The sequence below is a fragment of the Muntiacus reevesi genome, chromosome 6, assembly GCF_963930625.1.
Source record: "Muntiacus reevesi chromosome 6, mMunRee1.1, whole genome shotgun sequence".
In the NCBI taxonomy this organism is placed as follows: Eukaryota; Metazoa; Chordata; class Mammalia; order Artiodactyla; family Cervidae; genus Muntiacus; species Muntiacus reevesi.
This window is the reverse complement of record NC_089254.1, coordinates 88,498,832-88,520,800: the sequence shown is the minus strand read 5'-3', so window position 1 is coordinate 88,520,800 and position 21,969 is coordinate 88,498,832. Positions and strand designations below refer to the sequence as shown.

General features: G+C 39.3%; 1 protein-coding gene across 4 annotated transcripts in view; it reads right to left on the bottom strand.

Annotated features, from left to right (window-relative positions):
• The window catches only part of NRF1 (nuclear respiratory factor 1), a 119,483-nt gene that overhangs the window by 75,736 nt on the left and 21,778 nt on the right, over nucleotides 1-21,969 (bottom strand). The window contains exon 2 of one of the 4 annotated variants that reach the window (XM_065938915.1): nucleotides 7,266-7,342. The exons of the other annotated variants lie outside the window; for them this stretch is intronic. The gene's annotated coding sequence lies outside the window, so the exon portion shown is untranslated. The remainder of the gene's footprint in view (nucleotides 1-7,265; nucleotides 7,343-21,969) is intronic. 4 annotated transcript variants of the gene reach the window in all.

Here is a 21,969-nt window from a genome sequence, read left to right as displayed (position 1 = left end):
TGATTTGGGATTAGATGGCATCTAAATCCTTTTCAAAAGGATTTGTACGCTACGCACTTGGCATAATGGATTTCAGTTCTTTTCTCCAGAACAGCAGTTCACAGAATAAATCAATAGGGATGTCTGTTTCACAGGCTTGTCACTCCTACCCAGAGCCTCATCTCTTTCTAGGTCTTTCCCCACACCATCCTTCAGCCTCACTAACCTGTCTGCTGACCCTCTGTAAAAAGCAAAGGCAAAGCCATTTCAGACTTCTTTGAACCAGAGTGGGATACTTGTAAAGGATGCTTTAAATGGTTTCATAATTTAGTAAGCAAAACAGGCTGTCTAAAGCCAGATATGACTGGCATACACATACTGCAGGCGATTGTCATACCCCATCCCACTTAAGTCATTTTGAGTGAGGCTTTCTAGCTTTCATCCTCAAAAAGTCAGATTCTCTGGAGAGCAGAAAGGATAGGAACTTCTAATAGATAAAAACATTAGATAAAATGAAAATTTAAAAATAGCACAGGCTCTTACCAGACATTCAGAACTCCTGGACAAGTTACTTAACCTTTAAGCCTCAATTTCAACCTTTTTATTTTTTTTTTAATGATAAAGAAAATAAAAGTAGTATCTTTGAGGAAAGTAGTACCTTTCCTCAAAAGGAAGTGGGTTAAAGGAGATTTTCCAGATATGGTGAAGAACACATAAAAGCTCAACACTAATTATTATGATGCCAGAATTCCTGTGTCTTCATGATTCTATCCTTCTTGACACATTACCTGACTAGCCTCTCAAGCACTGGGCCTCAGTTACCTCGTCTTTAAGCTATACATCCATCTCTGAGGATACGGCTTTCTTGCTGCTGCTGCTGCTGCTTAGTCGCTTCAGTCGTGTCTGACTCTGTGCGACCCCATGGACTGCAGCCTGCATGGCTCCTCTGTCCATGGGATTCTCTAGGCAAGAGTACTGCAGTGGGTTGCCACACCCTCCTCCAGGGGATCTTCTCAACCCAGGGATAGAATCAGAGTCTCCTGCACTGCATGCAGATTCTTTACCACTGAGCCACCAGGGAATCCCCATGGTTTTCTTAACTGCATGCACAAGATTTTGAGTCAAGCATCTAAAAAGACTTTATTATATTAATTCCAGCAACTCAAATACTAGACTCCGAAACATTAACATAAGGAAATTATAGGGAACCAACAACTCTAACATAATTTCATGAGAATGCACAAAACAGAGAATGGACCCGATAGTGATTCCTCTGAATAGATACGAAAAGCAAGATGAAAGGACAGACAACATGTACCTGTGATTCTAAATATCATATACAAATAAAAAGGCATGTCTATTACCTGGAACCAGTGATGTTCAGCCAATTAGTTATACTCCATTTAAAAAAAATCATTCCCCCTCAAAATAACACAACTTGGTAGCAATTTTATTAAAGCCTGTTTCTTAGCCTAGGTCATCACCTGCGGTGCAACATATACTTCATCTGAAGGTTCTTCTTTAACATATAATCTATAAGGGATTGGGGAACTTCCCTGTGCAGAAGACATGGGTTTAATCCCCGGGTCAGGAAGATCCCCTGGGGAAGGAAATGGCAACCCACTCCAGTATCTCGCCTGGGAAATCCCATGGACAGAGGAGCATGGCCGGCTACAGTCCAGGGGGTTGTGAGAGTCAGACAGACTTGTTGACTGAGCACAAATGCATAAGGGATTGGAGAATGGGCATTTTAGACAGAGGAGTTCCTATTTTTGCCACTGTGGACCAGTAGGCATGGGACTAAAGATAATGGAAGAGAACTCAGAAAAACAGATTTTCTGGTCAGAAGCATCCTGTTAGTTGCAGTCAACAGTATGTAAGGAGCTACTGGAATTTGGATGAAATGTCCAAGGGCAGTTAAATTTAGTCTAATCCACACATAATGAGATTAAGTGTAGAGTATTAAAAAAAAAAACACACAACAAAGTTGGAAGAGCAGGCTGAGAAATCCAATCAAGGTATAACTAAAAGTAAGAGAAAGCCTTAGTCTCATCAAAAGAATTATCACATCAAAAGAAAAGCTACTAAAACTGCTTGGGGGAAATTCTCAAAGCAAGACTATGTCCACAGACAAAACCAGGGACAGAAAAGCAGAAAGGTTCAATTTAATTCATAGACATGTCCAGAATCTAAATTCATAACTAGGACAGAAATTTTACTCAACAAAACAGCCTTTCCCAAAAAAGCCTAAAGCCAAAGACAATAATCTGATTCTTGAGGGACACATGGTAATGGATCAAAATTTTACCACAGCAGGAAAAACTTTAAAACAATTGCAACGAGAAAGTCAAAGTGAAAATAGAAACAAGGTAAAATGTGGTTTAATTCTGAGTAATAAATGGAGCTCAAGAAAAGAGGAATGCATTTGACCTTCCTAGGAATATTCTCCTTCAAACAGCCTAAGGGTGTTAATAGGACTTGCAGAGGAAGAAGAAAATACACACACACACACACACACACACACACACACACACACTCCTCACATCACTGGGGTCTACAAAAAAAAAGAACAAGCTTGCAGAGGAAGAAGAAAATACACACACACACACACACACACACACACTCCTCACATCACTGGGGTCTACAAAAAAAAAGAACAAGCCACAGTCATGATGTAGCTTCTTGCTTTCCATTTTCAGACTCCAACTAAAAAGTTATGAACCCTGGCAATGTAAAGGCAAAGATCAGGCTGAGAGAGGTAAGGAGACAGGAGAAGGCAGACAGGTTGGGGAATGGCTGGGAGCGTAAATCCTATCTTTACACAGTGAGGGAATCAGAGCAAGAACAGAGATCTCAGTATCATAATGCAACTCAGAAACAGGGGAAAGGAAGGAAGCAGAGTGAGGTAAAATGTCCCAAGCTTGATAAATCAGGAAAACGTAGTACAGGTGTATTTTCTAAAGTTATGGAGGTAATACTGTTTGATAATACTATAAACAAAATAGTTAAAACTATAAACAGAAACAGTTAAAGTAACTGTCTCTTAACAGTGGGACTAGGTGCAGGTGAAGAGTGTGGCAAAAGGCCACTGATTTTTTTATTATAAAGCCTTCTATTTGAACTTTTACATAAGAATGTATTACTTTGAAAAATGAACCTTAGAAACAAATAACCACAACATAGCCTTCCAAACTGATTATTTTGAAACTTTAAAAATTAAATATGCTAGAGCAAACCATCACTAGAAAAATCAAGTGCCTTTCTCATGCTCAGGTCAAAAGAACAGCACAGTTCAAGTTTAGAAAAGTCTTACCTTGAGTAAGGCTAACTGCCTAATTTATGACTGGAATCACATATTTTTCATTCCAATGTGGATAAAATTTGTAAATATTCATTAGTAACAACTGAAGAGTCCACATACTGCTTTTATACATATGTGAAAAAACAAACTTTAACACACAACTTCATAATGCCTTCAGAGTGAGTGGACGGTTTTGTTTTTTTTTTTTTTAATTTTTCAGTGGGTTTTGTCATACATTGATGTGAATCAGCCATAGAGTTACACGAATTCCCCATCCCGGTCTCCCATCCCACCTCCCTCTCCACCCGATTCCTCTGGATCTTCCCAGCCCAACAGGCCCGAGCACTTGACTCATGCCTCCCACCTGGGCTGGTGGTCTGTTTCACCACAGATAATATACATGCTGTTCTTTCGAAACATCCCACCCTCCCCTTCTCCCACGGAGTTCAAAAGTCTGTTCTGTACTTCTGTGTCTCTTCTTCTGCCCTGCATATAGGGCCATTGTTACCATCTTTCTAAATTCCGTATATATGTGTTAGTATACTGTAATGTTCTTTATCTTTCTGGCTCACCTCACTCTGTATAATGGGCTCCAGTTTCATCCATCTCATTAGAACTGATTCAAATGAATTCTTTTTAACGGGTGAGTAATATTCCACGGTGTATATGTACCACAGCTTCCTTATCCATTCATCTGCTGATGGGCATCTAGGTTGTTTCCATGTCCTGGCTATTATAAACAGTGCTGCGATGAACATTGGGGTGCACGTGTCTCTTTCAGATCTGGATTCCTCAGTGTGTATGTCCAGAAGTGGTATTGCTGGGTCATATGGTAGTTCTATTTCCAGTTTTTTAAGAAATGTCCACACTGTTTTCCATAGTGGCTGTACTAGTTTGCATTCCCACCAACAGTGTAAGAGGGTTCCCTTTTCTGAGTGGACGGTTTTGTGAAACCTATATTATAAGTTCATGGAAGGCAGGGCCTGGGTACTAAGGTCTCTATGAATAGCAGCCATCATAATTTGTTTCCTAATAAATGTCTATGGGTAATTGGTTGCACATTATAATTAGTAAAGCTATACCCAGGCAATTACAGTTTCCATTAATTCTCCTATAATACTGTGCTAGCCATTAATCTCTTCTCTCAACTTCCAAGCCCTCTATACTTGTACTGAAATGCTCTCTAGCCAATTCTGGGCTGGGTTGGTGAAGTTTATTTACCAGCTTCATGTTAGGTTTTACCAAGGAGAGACAACAGGTTAAGATGGGAAGAGGTGGAGAGAAGGGACTGCCTTGCAGTTTTCATTCCTAATTGAGCTGCTCCAATGACCAAGGACAGCCTCATCTCCCAGCTCCAACTGTGCCCCTCTCCCTGTTGGCTGAGCACCAGCTACGTGACATCCCACTCGGAGGTGAGATTACCAGCTGTGTGGGGGCCCCTCTGAACTCTTAGGTTCTTCTAGTTTGTTCCCCTAGTCCAAGGGGAGCCGGGGTAGCTGCTTCCCGTGTTACCTGGATTAACTCAGTGTCTGCTTTTGCCCTTCTAGTCTTCCAATGCCTGTGTAAGCAATTCCAGAATAAAATTCACTGAAATACCTCACATGGTTTACAGGTTCTGACTGATACAAAGGGAAGAAAATACGTACCTTTGTGGAAATAACTCAAAAGTGTCAATAAGCAGCAAAATTTTATATTGATTTAAGTCAATACAATAAAATGTATTGACATTTTTATACTATCAGTTAAGTGATTCGAAGGACATTTTTATAAGGACACCACTATGGTTTGTTTCCATATGCTGATGGAAGCTGAATACAAAATCTTGAGTTTGATTAGTCATTAAAAAGAGGCTAAGTTAAGAGTATAAAATGCCTCAGGAAGAGAAAAATGGGACACAGAAGTGAGAAGGGGGTACAGACAGGAAGAGAAGTAGGAGTTATACAAATACACAAACTTTTATCTGTTTATGAGTCTACCTTCCTACCTGCTCTTTTAATAAAGTACTTAATAAGTTTAACATTCCAGCAAACCTCAAAATCAACATCACAATAATAAATGCCTATTTATGGCATTTATGGAAATAATAGTGACAATCACAAAAAGATCTGTCATATTATTCAATAAATATACTGAGTTCGGTGTCTGGACAAAGAAAATGTGGTAGGAGTGACAGCTTTGACCTTTATCTGCCACTCTAATTTCTTGGGCAGACTGATTATACAGATAGATCTATGTATATCTACTGAAAATCAATAGTAGGTACTAACTATAATTTCCAGTGTGGCTTGCAGAGATTTAGAGTTTTGTTTTCTTATTATACAACTAGGCCCAAAGAATTCAGTCCAAGAGCATGCCAAGAGTAAGCAAAGCGTCCTCTCCATTCCACCCCATTCCTGCTTGAAAGCTCATCCTCACATCCACAGCAGAGTGGTTAAGAGTACAAACTCTGGAGCCAGAGTACTGAGTTCAAATCTTGCTCTGCCACTCACTGTCACCTTAGACAAGTTCCACTTGACTTCTATACCTTAGTTTTACAATCTTTCAGTTGGGGAGATTAATAGAAACTACTTCATAGAATTATTGTAAGGACCAAACGACTTTTTTGGACCAACTTTTATAAAAGGGCTTAAAATGGAACATGGTATATAATAAGTGCTAGTTAAGTGTAACCTATTATTACTAGTATTACTATTCCACATAAAGGCAGTTTTATAAAGCATAGAAATGTCAATGCGAAAGTTACAGGATTTATTTTTACATTGGGAGAAAAGGTGCTTATAAATCACAAATTGGGAGCTTGTGATCTAAACAAAGCTGAAACACTAGAGGGTGCCACAACCAAGGAAAAATGTAAGGAAAGCACAGTGAATTTCAAGCCGTGCTTGAAACTAAAATTCTTCGACTGGAATAAACATCCTTCTGTATTAAATAGGTGAATCTACTCTACCAAATGCTTCAAAATACATCAACTCTTCTATAGGTTCTAGACAGTACTGCTTTAGAACCTATAGAAGAGCTGATGTATTGTTCAATAGGAATTTCTGCAATGATGGAAATGTTCTCAATTTACACTGTCCAAAATAATAAGTCACTAACCACATGTGGTTAACTAACCACATGTGCCTACTGACCACATGAAATGTGACAGTTTTAAATAATTTTAATATAAACAGCTACAAGTGGCTATGACTACCACAATGAACAGTACAGTTCTTCTACATTCTATTTTTAAGCTTTGAAATGACTTGCTTCTAATCATTGTTCAAGAAATTTCTAACGAAGTAGGTTCATACAATATTTCAAGCAAATCCATCCCTTGTGATAATTCAAAGCTGCAAAGACTGTCTGCATTGCTCCCTCACCCTAAAGGTGTTCACAATCAAAAGCAAAGCTTTCTTTTACTCATTAGAGAAATTTTGCCTACCCAATTCCCTGACTGTATTTCTTGAACCCTGGCTTAAAAGAGCTTAAAAAAATAAGGACAAATTGATAACATTAACTTAGAAGGCTTTTTGCCTTTAAAAAAGCCTTTTCCAGGACTTCCCTAGAGGTCTGGTGGTTAAGACTCTGTGCTTCCAATGCAGGGAACACAGGTTCGAACCCTGGTCACGGAACTAACATCCCACAGGCTGCTCCCAAAAAGACATTTTTTTTAATAAATAAAAACTTTTTCCTTATAAAAGAAAAAATCATATTCTAGTGATAATCATCACCAAAGGCTAAGGGAGCACTAGAAGAGAGGACTACAAGGACACTGAGCAGGAATCGTGACGGGGGTCAGAGTCTTCAGCCGGGAGTCCATCAGGCGCCAGAGTGAAAGAAGGGGGCTGCAAGCGGACGGGAGCGAATACCCAGACAGCAGACTCAGGAGGAGTCTGGGGACCAAAGGCACACAGCTTTCAGCTGCCTTCACACCAGATTCTTTCTTTACACTGTAATTTAACCTGCTGAAAATAAAATGATTCTAAGGATAATGCTGACCCACCTGTCAAAGAGGAAAGTCGTCTCCACATTACAGCTTACAACCCTGTGTCTGTCACAGTGACCTGAGTGAGAAGGTACCTAATGAATGTTGATGACAATGATAAAAAGGATTAGAAAATGCATTCTCAAATATTCAGATGCTTATCAACAGCTACAAATATCAATTAAAAGGAAGTGAGTTGCTGAAGCTATCACTGGATCAGAAACATGGTGGATAGGAAGGAAGCTTAGTATACCCAGGCATTTTCAAATGGGTTAAGAATGCAGCTGGCTCTTTTTGCAGAAAAATCATGTGTCCACAGCTGCTCCCCAAATTGCCAAAAAATCAAATAAGTAGCTGTCATGTGACGGCAGGATTAGAGGCTGCCTCAATTTCCATTAAGGAGAAATAATATGAATTGCCCCAAGTCCCACCCCTCAGTCTCACCAGCACAAAGGACACTTTTATTCAGATCCTGCTTACTGTGAAATATAGCATTGTTGCCTGGCCGCTTCTGTAGTGGGCCTTGAGTCTGCTGGATTTGCCTTTACACAACCAACATTCAGTTAAAGCCGTTTTTTAGATTTTTCAATACATGATTTTTCTTTTGAGATAACTAGGACTTGCTTCTGGATAAAACTGTGAATGTATATGTGTCAATATTATGGATCCAGAAACCTCTGGAATCAACCATTCTCTCATCCACTTCACAAATATTTACTGAATCTTATCAGGTACTCCTAGATTATTTAACACACTATTTCAAGAAAAACTGGTAATTCTAATTTTAAAAAATTATCATAAAAGTGACACATGTTCTTTTTGGGTAACTGAAAAAACACAAGTCAGAAAAAAAAAAAAAGAAACAGAAGTCAAGACCACCACCACCTGAGACAGCCACATTACTAAGTTAACAATTTGGCGTGCATGCTTCTGGGCTTCCCTGGTGGTTTAGGGGTTAAGAATCCGCTTGCCAATGCAGGATGTGCAGGTTCAGTCCTTGGATTGGGAAGATCCCCTAGAGAAGGAAATGGCTACTCACACCAGTATTCTTGTCTGAGAAATCGCATAGACAGAGGAGCCAGCCGGGCTACAGTCCATGGGTCCCAATTGTCGGATACCACCAAACAACTAGACAACAATTCATGCTTCTAGTATTCTCCCCTGAATTTCTTACATGGTTGTTTTGTGTTTTGTTTTTTTTTTCTTTAGACAAAAGTGAGGCTATAGTGTATATATTATTTTAGAAATATTTTAGAATTTACTATAGAACAGAATTTTTTATGTTATTAACAATTAACATCATTTTTTTTTAATGTTTAAAGAGCATTCCCTATAAAAATGTATAGTAGGATTTTACTAACTCCCTGAAGTTAATTGTTTAGATTGTTTTCAATTTTTCACTACTGTAAATTGCATTGTGATGACAAGTCTGATATTCAATAAATATCTGTTTAATAAATGTGTAAATGAATGGTTTACTAAGTTAAGTCTTTAAGTACATACCCAATTATTTCCTTAGCTCTTAAGAGACATAAAACTTTTGAGTATTCATACAGTTATAATTCTGGACATGGCTATTAAAGAAGGCACAGAAATGTAATGTGGTAAAAACAGTAATCTAAACATAAAGATAAGCACATAATACTTTGGGGATGGAAGACAAACTAAAAATATTAACCATAATGATGTAAAAGTAAAGTATGGCTCCCAGAACCTGGAATATTGGAAAGAGGGTTAGCGCATGGGGCACTTATAATGCCATTTTACAAAATGGTAAGTTGGTGGACTGAAAGTTGATGGATCAAAAAATAAGTCTATCAATTTGAAACTATAAAGATAATTAATGAAAGAATTAAAAAAATATAAATATCAAATAATGGGGGATGGAGAAAGGAGGAAATAGAAAAAGTGACTTAAATTCTTATTTTTCATACTAAAAAAGTCCACAGATATGGCCTAAAGTTGGTAATTCAAGAAAACAGAAGTTTACACATATTATTAATATAGCCTCATGGAAGTAATGCTAAGAGAAGCTAAAAACAAATAATGAAATTATTTTTAAAGGTTGTCTCTGGACCATAGGGCTACGGGGTGGGAAGAAGAGAAAAGAGAGGAGACTCATGTTTTTTCTCAATCATAAGTTTCCTCTGCTATTTAATTTGTTAGGAAGTACAAAGAATATCCTGATATAATTGGCTGAAAAACCTGTAATTATCTACTTTGGATCCCCTAACTATATATATCTTCTTATCTTGATAACCAGTCAGACCTAGATGCTCACAAAGAGTTATCTTTAACCAGATGTCTAAGACCTTGGAGGCTATCTAGTCTGATTGAGACCCAGAAAGGCTGAGACCCAAAGTCACAGCTCGATTGGCAGCAAAATCAAAATCTGAACCCACATCTCCTGCATTCTAATTAAGTGCTCCATCAAAGCTCCCCACTTTGTCCCAGAGCACAGTCTCTGACCATAACATGCTTGGGCATGTTAACTCTATCCCACACTATCCTGTGTATATCTTCAACCCAAGATTTGGATCTTACCAATCTGATCACATGGACCACAGCCTTGTCTAACTCAATGAAACTATGAGCCATGCCGTGCAGGACCACCCAAGACAGACGGGTCATGGTGGAGAGTTCTGACAAAACTTGGCCCATTGGAGAAGGGAATGGCAAACCACTTCAGTATTCTTGCCTGGAGAACCCCATGAACAGTATGAAAAGGCAAAAAGATAAAGACACTGAAAGATGAACTCCTCAGGTCGGTAGGTGCCCAATATGCTAATGGAGATCAGTGAAGAAATAACTCCAGAAAGAATGAAGAGACGGAGACAAAGCAAAAACAACACCCAGTTGTGGATGTGACTGGTCATGGATGTAAAATCCGATGCTGTAAAGAGCAACATTGCATAGGAACCTAGAATATTAGGTCCATGAATCAAGGCAAATTGGAAGTGGTCAAATAGGAGATGGCAAGAGTGAACATCAACCTTTTAGGAATCAGTGAACTAAAATGGACTGGAATGGGTGAATTTAACTCAGACGAACATTATATCTACAGCTGTGGGCAAGAATCCCTTAGAAGAAATGGAGTAGCCATCATAGTCAACAAAAGCGTCCGAAATGCAGTACTTGAATGCAATTTCAAAAATGACAGATTAATCTCCACTCGTTTCCAAGGCAAACCATTCAATATCACAGTAATCCAAGTCTATGCCCCGACCAGTAATGCTGAAGAAGCTGAAGTTGAATGGTTTTATGAAGACCTACAAGACTTTCTAGAACTAACACCCCAAAAAGATATCCTTTTCATTATAGGGAACTGGAATGCGAAAGTAGAAAGTCAAGAAATACATAGAGTAACAGGCAAATCTGGCCTTGGGAGTACAGAATGAAGCAGGGCAAAGGCTAATAGAGTTTTGCCAAGAGAACGCACTGGCATAGCAAACACCCTGTTCCAACAATATAAGAAAAGACTCTACACGTGGACATCACCAGATGGTCAATGCTGATATCAGATTTATATTCTTTTCAGCCAAAGATGGAGAAGCTCTATACAGTCAGCAAAAACAAGACCGGGAGCTGACTGTGGCTCAGATCATGAACTCCTTATTGCCAAATTCAGACTTAAATTGAAGAAAGTAGGGAAAGCCACTAGACCATTCAGGTATGACCTAAATCAAATCCCTTACAATTATACAGTGGAAGTGACAAATAGATTCAAGGGTTTAGATCTGATAGAGTGCCTGAAGAACTATGGATGGAGCTTCGTGACATTGTACAGGAGACAGGGATCAAGACCATCCCCAAGAAAAAGAAATGCAGAAAGGCAAAATGGTTGCCTGAGGAGCCCTTACAAATAGCTGTGAAAAGAAGGGAAGTGAAAGGCAAAGGAGAAAAGGAAAGATATACCCATTTGAATGCAGAGTTCCAAAGAATAGCAAGGAGAAATAAGAAAGCCTTCCTTAATGATTAATGCAAAGAAATAGAGGAAAACAATACTAGAGATCTCTTCAAGGAAATTAGAGATACCAATGGAATATTTCATTTAAAGATGGGCAAAATAAAGGACAGAAATGGATGGACCTAACAGAAGCAGAAGATAGTAAGAAGAGATGGCAAGAATACACAGAAGAACTGTACAAAAAAGATCTTCACGACCCAGATAATCACGATGGTGTGATCACTCACCTAGAGCCAGACATCCTGGAATGTGAAGTCAAGTGGGCCTTAGGAAGCATCACTACGAACAAAGCTAGTGGAAATGATGGAATGCCAGTTGAGCTATTTTAAATTCTAAAAGATGATGCTGTGAAAGTGCTGCACTCAATATGCCAGCAAATTTGGAAAACTCAGCAGTGGCCACAGGACTGGAAAAGGTCAGTTTTCATTCCAATCCCAAAGAAAGGCAATGCTAAAGAATGCTCAAACTACTGCACAATTGCACTCATTTCACACACTAGCAAAGTGATGCTCAAAACTCTCCAAGTCAGACTTCAACAGTATGCAAACCGTGAGCTTCCAGATGTTCAAGCTGGATTTAGAAAAGGCTGAGGAATCAGAGATCAAATTGCCAACATCCACTGGATCATGGAAAAAGCAAGAGAATTCCAGAAAAACATCTACTTCTGCTTTACTGACTGTGCCAAAGCCTTTGACTGTGTGGATCACCAAAAACTGTGGAAAATTCTTAAAGAGATGGAAATACCAGACCACCTGACCTGCCTAAGAAATCTGTATGCAGGTCAGGAAGCAACAGTTAGAACTGGACATAGAATAGACTGGTTCCAAATTGGGAAAGGAGTACATCAAGGCTGTATATTGTCACCCTGCTTATTTAACTTATGCAGAGTACATCATGAGAAACGCTGGGATGGATGAAGCATAAGTTGGAATCAAGATTGCTGGGAGAAATATCAATAACCTCAGATATGCAGATGACACCACCCTTATATGGCAGAAAGTGAAGAACTAAAGAGCCTCTTGATGAAAGTCAAAGAGGAGAGTGAAAAAGTTGGCTTAAAACTCAACATTCAGAAAACTAAAATCATGGCATCTGGTCCTATCACTTCATGGCAAACAGACGGGGAAACAATGGAAACAGACAGACTTTATTTTGGAGGGCTCCAAAATCACTGCAGAGGGTGACTGCAGCCATGAAATTAAAAGACACTTGCCCCTAGAAGAAAAGCTATAACCAACCTAGACAGCATATTAAAAAGCAGAGTCATTACTTTGCCAACAAAGGTCCATCTAGTCAAAACTATGGTTTTGCCATGAAGGAATGGGGCCAGACGCCATGATCTTAGTTTTCTGAATGTTGAGTTTTAAGCCAACTTTTTCACTCTCCTCTTTCACTTTCATCAAGAGGCTCTTTAGCTCTTCTTCACTTTCTGCCATAAGTGTGGTATCATCTGCATATCTGAGGTTATTGATATTTCTCCCAGCGATCTTGATTCCAGCTTGTACTTCACCCAGTGCAGCATTTCTCATGATGTACTCTGCATATATTAGTGGTTCAGAAAATGATGGTATGATTTGCAGTCCTTGGAATTTTAGGATAAATGGGACAATGACATTTATCAAGCAGTTTCGCTGGAGCAGTGGAGGCAGGAGTCTGACTGTAATAGGTTGAGAAGAGGACATTCCACAAAACAACTGGGTCCTAATAGATGCTTGCTCCTTGGAAGAAAAGTTATGACAAAGCTAGACAGCATATTAAAAAGAGATGTCACAAAGAATCAGACACAACTGAATGACTTCACTTTTTCACTTTACCAACAAAGGTCCATATAATCAAAGCTATGATTTTTTCCATAGTTGAAGGAGATCAAACCAGTCAATCCTAAAGGAAATCAGTCCTGAATATTCATTGGAAGGACTGATGCTGAAACTGAAACTCCAATACTTTGGCCACCTGATGAGAACTGACTCACTAGAAAAGACCCTGATGCTGGGAAAGATTGAAGGCAGGAGGAGAAGGGGACGACAGAGGATGAGATGGTTGGATGGCATCACTGACTCAATGGACACGAGTTTAAGTAAACTCTGGAAGTTGGTCACGGACAGGGAGGCCTGGCATGCTGTAGTCAATGGGGTCACAAAAGTTGGACACAACTGAGCAACTGAACTGAACTGAACTGAGAGGTCAGTGAATTTGCATTATAAAACATGCACATCGAATTGAAGTGATTTTTCAAACTTCATCTGCATTCACTCAGCCCAGTCCCTCTAACACGCCTTCCAGTCCCCTCACCCTTCAATGCCCACCATCACTGCCTTAGTGTGCGTGCTCAGCTGCTTCCATCATGTCCCACACTTTGCAACCCTATGGACTGTAGCGAGTCAGACTCCTCTGTTCATGAAATTCTCCAAGCAAGAATACTGGAGTGGGTTACTGTGCCCCACTTTCCGACCTGGGATCTTCCTGACCCAGGGATCGAACCCACATCTCTATGTCTCCTGCACTGGCAGGCAGGTTCTTTACCACTAGCGAAAGAATAGTTTCTACAAACTGATAGACCTGACAGCATTCTTCCATGCCACAGGAATGAATGTAACTCATAAGCTGCCAAAGCAACGTCTTTCAAAGCCACTGTCTTCCGTGAACACCAGGGCAGTGGTTTCATGTGGTTTCAACTGGTTTCATGTTTTTCTTCATTTGTATTAAATGACTTATTTAGCTAACTACCCACGCCCACTTCCAAAAGGTGGAAAGAGAACAAAATTGTTGTTGATTTGTTTTGTTTTAAAAAAGAGAACAAGGGACTGACTTTTGGGGGGAAAAAATGAAGAACTGAGCTCACATTTTAATGCTTGTAATCATTATACCATTTTATAAAAAATATTTTAAATTGAATTTTAAAAGGTATGAAATTCCCTACTATTTATATAAATTATTATTTGCATAGATTATTTATGTAAATTTAGAAATTTGTAATGGGAACCAGATTAGTCACTGGAAATTAAGTATATGCAGAAGGGTCAAAATCTAAAAACTAAAACCCCAGTACTGAATGCATTTTCTATAAACTGTGCATAATTTATGGATATTATATTGTCTCATTAATTTAAAGTAAATAACACCAGCCCAGAATGGATGCATGAGACAAGTGCTCAGGGCTGGTGCACTGGGAAGACCCAGAGGGATGGGATGGGGAGGGAGGTGGGAGGGGGGATCAGGATGGGGAACACATGTAAATCCATGGCTGATTCACGTCAATGTATGGCAAAAACGACTACAAAACTATAAAGTAATTAGCCTCCAACTAATAAAAATAAATGGAAAAAAAAAGAAAAAAGAAAGTAAATAACCCTGAATGTTTAAATTAAGCTTTCTCACACATGGAGTTGCATATAATGAGATCAGTGGGGCCAACAGTAATACTGATTAATATTGAAAAGCAGGCTGAGCAGTGAGCCTAACACTCATCACTTCCTGGTTTACTTTCTGCATTTTACTTCCTCTGATCCACTCTGAAACTGAAGGTTAAGGGACACATACATACAGTTTGATGGTGGCAGCATCAATTGAAATTTAAAAAGTCGAAGTAATTGGCCTCCAACTAATAAAATAAAATAAAATAAAGAAATTTAAAAAGTCAAACAATGTATATGAAAACACCTTGTAACTGCAATATGCTACAGAAACATAAGACATTATTTTGCTTTATTTTACTGTGGAGCAAGAAAATGAAGCGGAATCCGAAATGACTGTTGCCATCTGTCCCTGCAACCATCCATCCAGCACTGGAGTACCAGGATCATAAGGGGAGGATCATAAACAGTTCCAGGTCTATTCAGAGAGAAACCATATAAACCAAAGTGAAGTCGCTCAGTCGTGTCCGACTCTTCGTGACCCCATGGACTGCAGCCCACCAGGCTCCTCTGCCCATGGGATGTTCCAGGCAAGAGTACTGGAGTGGGTTGCCATTGCCTTCTCCGATATAAAACAAGCAGCCCCTCATATCTGTTTTGTTTGGTTTACACTGTTTTTTGTTTGGTTTTTCAGTGTGAACGAATTGGCAACATTTTAAAATAGGGAAACAGAATAAAAGCTTCAGATTTCTGACTTTCCTTAAAAAATCAGGACAATCTGGATAAGCCAGTAAGCAGTACTGTGTTAAAGCTTGGGCTGGAGAGTCAGTTCTGTCATTTGCTAGAGCAGTTACACTTAACCTCTCCATGTACAGCAGTTACCTTATTTATAAACTGGTAATAATGTATTAATACCTTCGTCATAGTGTTAATGTCAGGATTAAATGAAATGAAGAAATTAAGGACTCAGTAGAGTGCCCCCCACCTCCATTAAATGCTAATTTTTATTATAATTTCAAACTGGCAACAACTGATTAACTGGAGGGAGAAGAACATGCTCTTACCAACAAGATATCTTTAAGATGTCCACTCCTGGACTGCCTTGACCATTTACAATGCCCGCTCAATCTAGCAATGGAGACTGCAAACTCTAAGAGCAGCAAAGACTCAACACCGCAATGTATAAAAAGGAGAGGGTAGATAATCTAATCAATCAACAAATATTTAAGAAGACATATAGATGGCTAAAAAGCCCATGAAAATGTGCTCAACATGCTTAATCATCAGACAGTGCAAATCAAAACTACAATGAGGTATCATTTCACACCAATCAGAACGGCAATCATTAAAAAAAAAATCTACAAACAATAAATGCTGGAGAGGGTATGGGAAAAAGGGAACTCTCCTACACTGTTGGTAGAAATGCAGAGTGAAGAATGGTTTAGAGGTTCCTCAAAAAACTAAAAATAGAGCTACCATATGATCCATTAATCCCAGTCCTGGGCATACATCTGGAGGAAACCATAATTTAAAAGATAAATGCACACCAATGTTCACTGCAGCACTATTTACAATGCCCAGGACATGGAAGCAACCTAAATGCCCATTGACAGACAAATGGATAAAGAAGATGTGTATATATACAACAGAATATTACTCAGTCATAAAAAAGAATAATACACGTGCAGCAACATGGATGGACCTAGAGAGTTTCATATTGAGAGAAGCAAGTCAGACAGAGAAAGACAAATATCATACTATATTGCTGATATGTAGAAACTAAAAAGGAGATGCTGGAGGAGACTCTTGAGAATCCCTTGGACAGCAAGGAGACCAAAGCAGTAAAACCTAAAGGAAATCAACCCTGAATATTCACTGCAAGGACAGATGCTGAAGCTCCAATACTACGGCCACCTGATGCAAAGAGCTGATTCACTGAAAAAGACCCTGATGCTGGGAAAGATTGCGCGCAGGAGGAGGAGGGGGCGACAGAGGATGACATGGGTGGATGACATAACTGACTCAATGGACATGAATTTGAGCAAACTCCAGGAGACAGTGGAGTGCAGGGAAACCTGGCACGCTGTAGTCCATGCAGTCTGGACTCAATGAACTCATTCCTTTCATATACATCTCAGCTATCTGGGCCAATACCCTGTCACAAAGAGTTGGACACAACTCAGCAACTGAACAACAAAAAGGGGGTACAAATGAACTTATCTACAAAACAGAAATAGTTATAGATGTAGGTAACAAACTTGCGGTTACCAAGCGGTAAGGGGGGGAATAAATCGGGAGACTGGGATTGACATGCACACAACTACTATATATAAAATAATTAATAAGGATCTACTGTACAGCACAGGGAACTCTACTCAATAATGAGCCTGTCGGCTTAAAAGACAGTCACAATCTTAAAGTTGACAGTTATGTTTTATTCAGTGGGAATTTTTAGGACTTCAAACCCAGGAGACAGAATCTCAAATAACCCTGAAAGAACTGCTCCAAGGAGGTGGGGGGAGATGGGGAGTGCAGAGAGTCAGGTTATACAGAAGTCTGAAACAAAGGGCAGGTAGTCTGATCATCAAAAAGTATTTTTGTGAATTAAAGAAAACCGGATATCTCAAGTTAAGGAATTTGGCACTTTTCCCTTTTCTATGTATGGGAATATGCAAGGGTCTGGGCTCATGGAAATCATTCCTTTCATATGCATCTCAGCTATTTGGGCCAGTATCCTGTGTTTTTCCTCAGTGCTCACTTTAGGGAGTGGCTGCAGCCTCAGGGCTGCCAGATCACAGCTATTATTTTCCTTCCTGGTTGCCCTTAGGGCTCAGAAATTCACATTTGGGGGGTTGAAACTGCTGATGACTGTGACATCCTTGTTTACTGATATGGCAGGAATACTCCATTTCTCAACCTATATGGGAAAAGACAAAGAGTGGATATATGTATATATATAACTGGTTCACTTCGCTGTACATCTGAAACTAACACAACATTGTAGATCAACTATACACCAATAAAAATTTTTTTTTTTAATTTACTGGGAACCAGGTTCTAGGAAAAAGACACACTGATAAGCAAGAAGGCAGAGTCTCATCTCAAAAAACTTACATTCTAGAGGAAGGAGCCATAACAATAAAGACATAAAGGAAAAAATAAGAATTTCTGCTATGCAGAGGATAAAATAAGGCAATATGATAAGAAAATGGCTGTGGAGCGGGGTGGTCTCTGATGAGGCACATTTGATTTGTGACCTGAATGGGTGAGGAGCAGTCAGAGGAAGAGTCTGGTGAAAAGGGAAACAGTGGAGGGAGATAAGATTGGAAAAAATGAAGTAAGGTCTTTATAAGCCTTGGAAAGGAGTTTGGATTTTATTCTGATCAGGAAAGATGTTACAGAAGTAGCTACTTGAGAGGTGTCACTGGGAGTAGGAAGGAGGGTGGGGTGGAAGTATTCAGAACAGTGGAAACAGTGTAACATATGGAGCATGACCAAGCATGCAGTATACCAGAGGTTCAGCTAGGGGGAAGCCAGATGGTGGGGGCCTTATCTATTGTGCAAAATAATTTGTGCTTCATCTTACAGCTCAGTGGTACTCAATATTATGAAAGATCCATTTATAACAACCAAAGGAAGGGAGGGAGGGAGGGATGGACTAGGAGGGAAGAGAGGGGGAGGGGAGCGGGGGGGAGGGGGGAAAAGGAGGGGAACCTCTACTAGATGATAATTTTATCTATTCAGAAAAACAAATTATGAAAAGAGTATACTATAAATCACTTGAAAGTGAAAGTTGCTCAGTCGTGTCCGACTCTTTGTGACCCCATGGACTATACAGTTCATGGAATTCTCCAGGCCAGAATACTGGAGTGGGTAGCCTTTCCCTTCTCCATCGGATCTTCCCTACCCAAGGATCAAACCCAGATCTACTGCATTGCAGGTGGCTTCTTTACCAGCTGAGACACCAGGGAAACCCATAAATCACGTAGTTTATTTGGAAACGCAAATGTTAGCAACACTTTTGAGAGAGAGAGTATTTATCGGTTCAGTCTAGGAATAACCACAAGTCACGAAAGCCCACTGCAGTAACTCCTGGTCACCCTTAGGGTTCTAGACTAGAGGATGAAGCATTACTATAGGCGGTAAGGAGAAACCGTCCTCCCAAGTGTGTGAAGAATCACTCGGAGAGGACTGAGGCTAGAGGCAGTCAAACCAGTCAGGTAACTAACGGGGCCCTGAGTTAAGAAAATGGAGATGGACAGCCTGTGTTAAATATTTAGGGGGTGAAAATGGAAAGGATTTAGTGAACAACTGGATGGGAACAGTGAAGAAAAGCTAAATCCAGGATGACACCAGTGTTCCGGCCTGGGTTAAAGAGTGGCTTATTAACCAAGGTAGAAGAGTTAAAGAGCAGATTTAATGCAGGACAATATTTACAGGAACTCTCCAAAGAGATACCCAGCTGTGATGCACTGAAGCCTCTGATGCAGGTGTAACTTGAGACTTATCAAAAATGAGATGCTAATAAAAGCACAGAGCATGAATAAAACTGACCAGGAATAATTAATGTAAAGTGGGTGATAAAAGCAAAGGAGAATATTTAAAGAAACATACCGAGGAAGGAAAAAAACAACAGGTGAAGACAAATAAGAAGCTGGAAGGAAAAAAATCAGAATCAAGAGATAGCAAGTGTCATGGAGGGCAAATGAGAGAAGTCAAAAATATCAAATGCAGTGGAAGAACTAAGATGACTTGCCAAGAAATTAAAATCACTCAATCAACATATGCATAAAAATCACCTACTGTGTGTCAAACTTTGATGCAGACACAGAGGAAAGAGCAATGAATTTTTTAAAAAATCCTCCTCTTCTTGGATTTTACATCATACCAGAAGGAGATAAACTAAACAAATATATACATAATATTTTAGGGAGTGGAGAGGTGGGGACAAGAGAGGCTGCTGGCCAAGAAATGCCTTTCTGACCATATCTGAGCTCAAACTGTAGGAAGTAAAGGAGACAGCATGAAACATGTGGGGGAAGAGTATATAAGGCAGCAAGAACAGCAAATGCAAAGATACTGAGACAGAAGCATGTTTGGTGTGATCAAGGAACAGTAAAATGGCCCATAAACCTGAAGCACCCTAAGCTAGGGGAGAAGCAGCAGTGAGAATAGCCAGGCGTGTGGGACCTTGAAGGCTACATAAGATCTTTGAATTTTACTCTGAATGAGATGGAAAATCTTTGGACGATTTTGAGCAAGAGTGTAGATGTAAACTGATTTTCTGGGCTGGTATTTGAGAACAGACTGAAGGGAAGAAAGGGAGGAACCAGGAAGACCAATTATAAGGTTTCTGCAAGAAGAGCATGGCTTGGACCAGGATAGCAGCATCAGAGGTGATAAGAAGTAGTTAGATTCTGCATGTTTTGAGGATACAGCTGTCAGGATTTCCTGACAATTGGGATGCAGGGTAGAGTAAAAGAGAGGAGTCTAAAAATGACTTCAAGGTTTTTGGTTTGAGCAACTAGAAGAACTTAATAGCTATTTACTGGGATGGGAGTGAATGCCAGAGGAACAACTGAGATGTCCATTATACCCACAGGAAACTGTGGAGTGGCATGTTGTGAACTGGAGGCTTAAGTGTGATATTTTTTAAACTGCTTTTAGATGCGTTTAAATGCTCTTTAACATTTATTTTTGCTCCTTTTTGGAAGAATATTATTAAGAACTGCACTTGCATTCTTAAAAATATTGAGGCAAACATTTATTATTTGGGTTTATTCATTTCTGGACAAATCGGCTATAAATGTGCCACTATTACCCTTTCTAAGGTAACTATAACACTAGGTCACAATTACTTATCATATCAGATTTCTGTCAAATATTTTTCTTTATGGATATCAAAATGGTCTATGAAAACAGGATAAGTAACAATGCTGGAGAGATTCAAGGATATACTCTACAAATTACTATATGAATAGTCTGTCTTTCTTTTTTTTCCTTTTCTTTCTTTCTCTGATAGTCGTAGTGTAAGCAGAAAGAAGCCAGAACTTGGAATCAGTAATGCCTGGTTTTGATTTCTAGTTGCATAACCTTGGAATAAAATTATAAAATCTCTATGAGCTTCTGTTTGATCATCTGCAAAACTGACAAGGATGATGCCTACCTCGCAGGGTGGTAATGGTAACAACAGCTAACACTTATGGATCCTTAACTACGGGCTAGGTGCTTTTCTAGTGACTTTTGCATATATAATGACATTATAATGTATTATGTAATCCTCATGACTCTAGGATCACTGTCATGAAGTGAGGCACAATGAGGTTAACTAATTGTTCTAAAGCAAATAGTAAACAAGACACAGAAACAAAATTCAAGGTTTGTCAGTGTGCATAACAGAGCTTTACGATTAATAAAACATGTTCATATCTTGTTTTTAAAGGTAGATACAACGTAGTATTGGGCTTCGCCAGTGGCTCAGTGATAAAGAATCCACCTGCAATACAGGAGACATTGGTTCGACCCTGGGTCAGGAAGACTCCCCTGGAGAAGGGAAATGCAACCCACTCCAGTGTTCCTGCCTGGAAAATTCCATGGACAGAGGAGCATGACTGCCAGGCTACAGTCCATGGGGTCGCAAAGTCAGACACGACTAAGCAGACACACAGCACAGTATTAGACTGAACAATGCGAAACTGCTTTTTAAAGATCCAAAACATCAGCAATTTCATATGGTTCAACCAAAACTACTATGCTATAGCCACTTTAAAAAATGAAATGTGAAAATATTTTTTAACTGTAAAGCACTAGGGAAGGTATAATTTTTAAGCAACAATAAACAGATCCTCACTAAGAATAAATGCAATTATGAAAATGGCAGTGGTAGGAAAGGGAACAGACAGTAAATACGACCAGCAGGGGTTGAGTCACTAAGCTGAGTCCGACTCTTGCAACTGGATTCCTGTATTTACATTCAAACTGCAATCAATGACTACAGTCAATCACAAGTCCGTTACATATCCAGCCCAGGTTTCCACTGCAGCCTTGGTATGTTTGAGGATTAACTGTCTGAACGGTATGGGGACAATCTCAAAGGACATAATTTTCCCCTTGGAATTTATTTATCTTTTTACTCAACCAATTAGAAAGTAAGCTCACAGGGGCAAAGATTTTTCTGTTTTAATCAGTGTTATCCCCAGCACCTAGAACTCTTCAAGACTCACAATAATCACTCAAGTTTGTTTACTGAATGAATGAGAAATCAGAACCTCCTAAATTGGACAATAACATATGAAATACATTTTAAGACAAAGAATACTCAAGAGATTTTGTATAAATAGCAATAAACAAACCTTTCTAAATAGCAAAATAATGGCCCTATCATAAACACTTCAAAGTGTCA